Source organism: Labrus bergylta, chromosome 15, assembly GCF_963930695.1.
Source record: "Labrus bergylta chromosome 15, fLabBer1.1, whole genome shotgun sequence".
In the NCBI taxonomy this organism is placed as follows: domain Eukaryota; kingdom Metazoa; phylum Chordata; class Actinopteri; order Labriformes; family Labridae; genus Labrus; species Labrus bergylta.
Window position 1 is genome coordinate 1281958 of NC_089209.1, and position 8934 is coordinate 1290891.

The 8934-nt window shown below is 50.2% G+C and overlaps 1 protein-coding gene across 3 annotated transcripts in view; it reads right to left on the reverse strand.

Moving 5' to 3' along the window:
• The window catches only part of vta1 (vesicle (multivesicular body) trafficking 1), a 58178-nt gene that overhangs the window by 28532 nt on the left and 20712 nt on the right, over positions 1–8934 (reverse strand). The window lies entirely within an intron of this gene.

Genomic DNA, 8934 nt, shown 5'->3' on the forward strand with positions numbered 1-8934 from the left:
CAGGAGGTCAGAGGACGGACAGCTGCATCGCTATGGAAACAACATCTGAACGTCAACCCCTTCATGGTGTAACAACAGCTGACTGCGTCTCTGTTTCAACAGTTAGACTCAAAAAGAGCAGCCACGGCCCACATTTACCGGCACTTACCACACACACACGCACACACACGCACACGCACGCACACGCACACGCACACGGCTCCTGGTAGACCCGGTTGCAGCTCGTAAAGCGGCCGGCTGTTTGTGTTCCCTCCTTCAGAGGAGCGTCCAGAGAAGCTGGCGCCTGCGTCCATTCATCCCGCTCAGCCCGACTGCTCGCTCTCTTTTACTGAGCGGCACAGAAACACACTTCCTGTTGTTCTGTTTATCCCAAAGTCAAACTTCCTGTGTCGTTTATGAAGTGAATGCATCAAACTCCAACGTGAAGTTTTACTCATTTTGTGTGTTTTTTTTGTGTCCTCTCCTCTCGTGTCCTCTCCTCTCCACTCCCCTCCCCTCCTCTCGTGTCCTCTCCACTCCCCTCCCCTCCTCTCGTGTCCCCTCGTGTCCTCTCCCCTCGTGTCCTCTCCTCTCCACCCTCCCCTCCCCTCCTCTCGTGTCCTCTCCTCTCCTCTCCCCTCGTGTCCTCTCCTCTCCTCTCCCCTCCCCTCCCCTCGTGTCCTCTCCTCTCCCCTCGTGTCCTCTCCCCTCGTGTCCTCTACTCTCCTCTCCCCTCCCCTCCCCTCCCCTCCTCTCGTGTCCTCTCTTCTCCTCTCCTCTCCCCTCCCCTCCCGTGTCCTCTCCTATCCTCTCCCCTCGTGTCCTCTCCTCTCCTCTCCCCTTGTGTCCTCTCCTCTCGTGTCCTCTCCACTCCCCTCCCCTCCTCTGGTGTCCTCTCCTCTCCCCTCGTGTCCTCTCCCCTCGTGTCCTCTCCTCTCCTCTCCCCTCGTGTCCTCTCCTCTCCCCTCCCCTCGTGTCCTCTCCCCTCGTGTCCTCTCCTCTCCTCTCCCCTCCCCTCCTCTCGTGTCCTCTCCTCTCGTGTCCTCTCTTCTCCTCTCCTCTCCCCTCCCCTCCTCTCGTGTCCTCTCCTCTCGTGTCCCCTCCTCTCCTCTCCTCTCCTGTTTCCGTTTCCGTTTCCGGTTTCCGGTTTCCGGTGAGTGTGAGTGTGAGTGTGAGTGACGGTGGTGGTGTTGCGAGTGGCGCGGAGATTGAATTGTTTGCTATCCTTTCTACTGTTTTCAAAGTGCACAATCAGGTCAGTTTGTTTTCATATTTGTATTGAGTGTTGTTGGCTGTGTAAGACAGATCGTTGGAGGGGTTGGAGGGAGGAATGGCGTCTGCTGAGACGCCACCTCCGACTCTCCGACAGGGAGTTCGGATAGTCCCTCCGAACGGTACTGTCACCGTGGAGGAGGTTCTGTTAGCTGCAGGTGAACAGGTAGGCCATGAGAAACTCTTGTATGCATCCCGAATGAACAAGGCTGTGGTTGTTTTTCTGAAGAGTGAGCCTCTTGTGTATCAGCTGATTGAGAGTGGTGTGTTCATTAGGGATTTGTTTGTGCAGGTTTCCCCGTTGTCGGTTCCCTCTACGCGGATCACCGTATCCGGTGTTCCGCCGTTTATTTCTAACAACTTGTTAGAGAACGAACTCCGCAGGTTTGGGAAGTTTGCGAGTGGTTTCAAAACTGTGAGTCTAGGGTGTAAAGATCCCAAACTGAAACATGTTCAATCTTTGCGGCGTCAGGTGTTCATGTTTTTGGATTCGCCCACACAGACTCTGGAGGTTTCCTTTCGAGTGAAACACGGTGACGCTTCTTATATGGTGTATGCGAGCTCGGGACAACTGAAGTGTTTTGAGTGTGGTGATGTGGGACACAAACGTTTTGCGTGTCCGCACAGACAGCAGGAGGCGGCTAGTGCTGCCGCTGACGCGGGCAGCTCTGTTAGTGTGGCGCATGTGGCGGGGGCCGCGTCCGCGCCCGGGGCGGGGGCCGCGTCCGTGCCCGGGGCGGAGGCCGCGTCCGCGCTTGGGGCGGAGGCCGCGTCCGCGCTTGGGGCGGAGGCCGCGTCCGCGCCCGCGCCTGGGGGCGGAGGCCGCATCCGCGCCCGCGCCTGGGGCGGAGGCCGCGTCCGCGTCCGCGTCCGTGCCTGGGACGGGGGCCGCGTTCGTGCCCGTGCCTGGGGCGGAGGCCGCGTCCGCGTCCGCGCCTGGGGCGGAGGCCGCGTCCGTGTCCGTGCCTGCGGCAGAGGCCGCGTCCGCGCCTGCGCCTTGTGCTGAGGCCGTGGCTGAGGTAGATGTGGCTTCGACCAGCTCTCAGGCTACAGAAAAATCACAGACTGTAGATAATGATAAAACTGAAGATTCCACAAGTTCTGCAGTTGTAGATGTTTCATTGAAGGAAGGTAAGACAGTGTGTTGTAGCCAGGCATCATGTGAAGGAGAGGACATGGATGAAGATTATGAGTCAGACAATGCATCCATTGCTGATTTGCCAAATAGTGGCTCTGGTCTTTATTCTTTAGAGTCAATCAATCAATTTATGGATGAAACGTACAACAAATCAGTAAAAATAAGTGACTACTTTAGTGATACTGAAAAGTTCATAAAGTCAGTCAGCATACTGAAAAGACAGGTTGGGTTTGACCTCCTGGATGCGAAAAAACGGTTCCGTCTTAAAAAGCACATCACCGCACTGAGGAAAGTTGGACGTAAGAGTGTGAAGAAGACAAAGAAATGATCATGCATCACAAGGTGTTTTTCTTCTTCTACTGCTCCCTGTTTGTGTCTACTTATCTGTTCTTTCTCTCTGATCTTTCTATGAGGAGTCTTAAGATAGGATCTCTTAACATTAATGGTGGGAGGGACAGACAGAAAAGGGGCCTTATCTCTGAGATCTCAACTCAGAAAAACATTGATATCTTGTTTTTACAAGAGACTCATACCACACCATCAGATGAGACAGATTGGGGTTTATGGTGGGAGGGCTCTAACTACCTTAGCCATGGCACCAACCTTAGTGCAGGAGTAGCCATTTTGTTTAGAGCATCTGCAAATGTAAAGATCGTCTCTTGTGCTGAAATTGTAAAGGGAAGGCTTTTAATTGTAAGAGCAGAAATAGAGGACACTGTTTTCTGCTTCACTAATATTTATGCTCCAAATAATGGAGCTGAAAGGGTAGCTTTCTATACCCGCCTCCAAAAGGAGTTACTGATCTATAATCAGGATCAGATCATTCTTGGTGGTGATTTTAACTGCACACTTGATTTCACCGTGGATAGAATAGGAGAGGAGCCGCATCCACATTCATCCCAGACTTTAAACACTGTCATCTCTCACCTGGATTTGTTGGACACATTTAGAGTGAAACATCCACAATCCAGACAGTATACATGGGTCAGGGTTAACAGTAACAGGGTGTGTGCAGCTAGACTGGACAGGGTTTACATCTCCAGAACTCTCAACCCCAGATTAATTCATTGTAATATTCTGCCTGTCGGCTTCACTGATCACCATTTTGTTAGGGTGGAGCTGATTATTTCACCAGGTGAAAGGGCTAAGTCCTTCTGGCATTTTAATAACAAGCTTCTACTGGACAATGTTTTCTGTAAAAACTTTGGGTGTTTTTGGGATCAGTGGCAATTAAGAAAAGTTGAGTTTGATTCTTTGAAGCTTTGGTGGGAGGTTGGTAAAGCTCAGATTCGTGTTTTTTGTCAGCAGTACACGTCACACTCTTCTGCTAGATTAAAAACAGTCATTAAAAATCTTGAGGACAACATTAAGAACCTTGAGGAGGGGTTAAATGGGAGTGTGGATCCCACCACTGGTACCCTGCTGAAGGAGAAACGTATGGAGTTGAGCTCTTTCCTGCAGGAGAGGGTGAAGGGAGCTCTTGTGCGGAGTCGTTTCCTTCAACTCAAAGACATGGATGCCCCAACGTCTTTCTTTTTCAATCTTGAGAGATCTGTGGCTCAAAAAAAGCTGCTGACTTGTCTTAAACTGCCAGGAGGTCGTATAACAGCTGATCCAAAGGAAATGAGCAGTCATGCCATGCAGTTCTATGAGGATCTGTTTGGAGCAGAGAGTTGCAGCCAGGAGTGTCGCAGGGAGCTCCTGGAGGGTCTCCCTCAGCTCAGTGTGGAGGAGAGGTCTCTTCTGGAAGGGGAGCTGTCTCTGGAGGAGCTCACTGCTGCTGTCACTCAGATGGCAACAGGAAGAGCACCTGGAATAGATGGGTTGTCCACAGACTTTTTTAAGAGGTTCTGGAATATTCTTGGGTCTGACCTGCATAGTGTTTTAATGGAGTGTTGCAGGACCGGGTCTCTTCCTGGTTCTTGTAAGAGAGCAGTTCTTTCCTTGCTCCCCAAGAAAGGTGACCTGGCATTGTTAAAAAACTGGAGGCCGGTTGCTTTGCTTTGTGCGGACTACAAGATCCTCTCCAGAGCTTTATCGAACAGACTAAAGGACGTTCTGGGAAGTGTGGTCCATAAAGACCAGAGTTACTGTGTTCCAGACCGGACAATCATGGATAATGTTTTTCTTATCAGAGATGTCATTGATGTGTGTAAAATCTATAATCTAAATGTTGGCATTGTGTCTCTGGATCAAGAGAAGGCGTTTGACAGGGTGGATCACTCGTATTTGTTTTCTGCACTGAGGTCTTTTGGTTTTGGGGATGGTTTTGTGTCATTAGTTGGGTTGTTGTATCAGGATGCACAGTGTTTGGTGAAGATGGGGGCGGGGTTGAGTCGGCCAATCCCTGTACGGCGAGGGATCAGACAAGGTTGTCCCATCTCCGGCCAGCTGTACAGCTTGGCTATTGAGCCCTTGCTGTGCAGGTTGAGGGACCGGCTCAGCGGGCTTTCTTTGCCCGCGGCCTGTAGCATTGAATGTCCCCCTACAATTTCTGCCTATGCTGATGATGTAAACATCTTCATCTCCAATCAGGGGGACGTTCGGTGTCTGCGGGACACCCTGTCCCTGTATGAAAGGGCAACAGCTGCACGGGTGAACTGGGAAAAAAGTGGTGCCTTACTGGTGGGAGAGTGGAGGGACCAGGCAGTGCCCAGTCTGCCGGGTGGACTTGAGTGGGGGAGGGAGGGGTTGAAGGTGTTGGGGGTTTATTTGGGTACCGAGGGCTTTAAAAGTAAAAACTGGGAGGGAGTTAGGGAGAAAGTGTGCGCTCGGTTGTCTAAATGGAAATGGTTGCTACCCCAGTTGTCGTATAGGGGAAGAGTTCTGGTGGTCAATAACTTGGTTGCCTCGACTCTCTGGCACAGACTTGTGGCTTTGACACCTCCAAGAGGGCTGGTGGAGGACATTCAAAGGGCCATCCTGGACTTCTTCTGGTCAGGCAAACACTGAGTTCAGGCGGCAGTCCTCTACCTGCCGGTGGCTGAAGGGGGACATGGACTTATAGACATTCAGTCAAAAATTGCCTCATTCAGACTCCAGACTGCACAGAGACTCCTTTTCACTTGTGGTCCCAGCTGGATGGACATCGCTTGACTGCTGCTGAGGAGAGCTGGACGGCTGGGGTACACTAAGCAGCTCTTTCTGTTAAAGCTTGAGGAGGTGGATCTCACTGGATTAACATCCTTTTATATGTCTGTAATGCAGGCATGGAAAATGTACACATTCAAAAGGGAAAAAACTGAGAGTCTGGGAATGTGGATCTTTGAGGAACCGTTATTTTTTAATGATTTTATAAGGACTCCAACTTTGCAGTCAGCCAGTCTCCGGGCCAGTTTCAGAGAGGCAGGCTGCACAAAACTGGGTCACCTGGTAAGACTGACCCTGGACGCCCTCAAAGAAAGGACCAATATCACCTCCAGCCGGGTGGTTGAAAGAGTGGTGGAGGAAGTCTTTGCTGCACTTCCAGTAAAACTTGTGACATTTCTAAACATTGAGAATCTGTGTGAGCAGTGGAGTGAAGAGGGCGAATACAGCTTCCCATCTTTGTCTGTTACCCCAGATGTCGGGGAGTGGCAGGAAAGAGGAGGTGGACTGCTGTCCTTTAGTACTCCTGTTCTGGGAAAGTTCCAGGATGCAGGGAAAAAGGCACTCTATCAGTCCTGTGTTAAGGTCCTACATCTTCGTGGTCTGTCGGGAGTGAAAGAGTCGAGGTGGATCGAGTTTTTTGGCCCGGAGGTTTCCCCGAAAGGCAGCTGGCGGTCCCTGTACAAGCTGCCTGTTGAGAAGAGAACAGCAGATCTCCAGTGGAGAGTTGTACATGGGGTTATAGCCACGAACAGATACAGAGCGCACATTGATCCAGGGGTGGGAGAGGAGTGTTTGTTTTGTTCACTAACTGAAACTTTGTCTCATCTGTTTGTTGAGTGTCCCAGGCTCTCACTCTTGTTTGTCCTTATGAAAAGCTTGTTTGAAGCTCTCGGGGAGGATTTCTCTTATGCAGTGTTTGTTTTTGGGCCAAAGTATTCTGCAAAGAAAAAGACTGTACATACACTGATGAACTTTTTATCTGGCTCGGCTAAGTTGGCCATTTGGCTTACACGCAAGAACCGAGCTCAGGGTACTGGCTGTGTGGAACCGGTGCTGGTTCTGGAGGGACTTTTGAAGGCCAGACTAAAGGTAGAATTTGCCTATTATCAAATGATGGACAATGTGCAAGACTTTAATAGTGTATGGGCTGTGGAAGAAGCTTTGTGCTCTGTGGGTGGGGATGGAGAGCTGATTATTCATTTTTGATGCAGTAAATGTTGTTTTTGTTGATGTTGTGATTTTTGTTGCACTTGTTTTGTTTTATGTTTTATTTTTTATTTATTTATTTATTTCCTTCTCTTGATCTGAGTGATGATGTGACAGTGTTATAATTTTCTCCTGGTAGTGGTAAAATAAAAGGTATTTTGAAAACCAAACCTCTCCCCTCCTCTCGTGTCTTCTCCTCTCCCCTCCTCTCGTGTCTTCTCCTCTCCTCTCCTCTCGTGTCCTCTCCCCTCCTCTCCTCTCGTGTCCTCTCCTGTCGTGTCCTCTCCCCTCCTCTCCTCTCGTGTCCTCTCCTCTCCTCTCCTCTCGTGTCCTCTCCCCTCCTCTCCTCTCCCCTCGTGTCCCCTCCTCTCCTCTCCCCTCGTGTCCCCTCCCCTCCTCTCCTCTCGTGTCCTCTCCTCTCCTCTCCCCTCGTGTCCCCTCCCCTCTCCTCTCCTCTCCTCCCCTCCTCCCCTCCCCCTTGGCAGTGGTGCCTGAGGCTAGACGAGTTGAGAACGCCTGATCTAGCAGACTAGTGAGGTAGATATTTCTCCATGTTTGACCTCGATGCTGGTCGATGTGCTCAAACTGCAGCACCGCCTCCAGCCTCTAGAGGCAGTAGTTGTGTAAACACACGACGGTGAACAGAGAACATCTCAGCAGCAGCAGCACGGTGTGTCAGGATTTTGAAACAGAAAATGGAAATGAAGTTGTTTGTGAGCTGTTTCATTTATCTCAGGTAAGAGGACGTTGACCTGCAGGGGGGAACTGAAGGATGGACGGATTCTATTTGATTCTATTCTATTTTTACTTCCTGGTTAACTCTGACCTGTCAGCTAAAGAGAGGACGAGGCAGAGTGATCATATGAAAGACAAAAAAAGACTTTTCCTGTGAGGATTTATTTCATTCCCAGATATTTCCTGTCAGGTAGAGACCTCTTAAAGTCTCCACGTGTTATTTTCCAGATAATAAGTGGAAGGAAAGGAACCAGGAAAGGAAACAGGGAAGGAAGATACAGACACAGACACACAGACACAGAGACACAGATACAGACACACAGAGACACAGAGACACAGATACAGACACACAGACACAGACACACAGACACACAGACACACAGACAAAGACACACAGACACAGATACAGACACACAGACACAGATACAGACACACAGACACACAGACAAAGACACAGACACAGACACAGACACACACACAGACACACACATACAGACACAGACACACAGACACACAGACACACAGATACAGACACACAGACACAGACACACAGACACACACACACAGACACAGACACAGACACAGAGAGACAGACACACACACACACAGACACACAGACACACACATACAGACACAGACACACAGACACAGACACACAGACACAGAGACAGACACAGATACACAGACACAGACACAGACACAGACACACACACAGACACAGAAACAGACACACAGACACACACACACACAGACACAGAGACACAGACACACAGACACAGAGACACAGACACACAGACACAGAGACACAGAGACACAGACACACAGACACACACACAGACACAGAGACAGACACACAGACACACAGACACACACACAGACACAGAGACACAGACACAGAGACACACACACACACAGACACACAGACACAGACACACACACACACACAGACACACAGAGACACAGACACAGAGACAGACACAGACACAGACACAGACATACAGACACAGACACACACACACACACAGACACACAGAGACACAGACACAGACACAGAGACAGACACACACACAGACACACACACAGACACAGACACACACACAGACACAGACACACACATACAGACACAGACACAGACACACAGACACACAGACACAGAGACACAGAGACAGACACAGATACACAGACACAGAGACACACAGACACAGAGACAGACACACAGACACACACACAGACACAGAGACACAGACACACAGACACAGAGACACAGACACAGACACACAGACACACAGACACACACACAGACACACAGACACAGAGACAGACACAGAGACAGACACACAGACACACAGACACACACACAGACACAGAGACACACACAGACACACACACAGACACACAGACACACAGACACACACACAGACACAGAGACACAGAGACACAGACACACACACACACACACACAGACACACAGACACAGACACACACACACAGACACACAGAGACACAGAGACAGA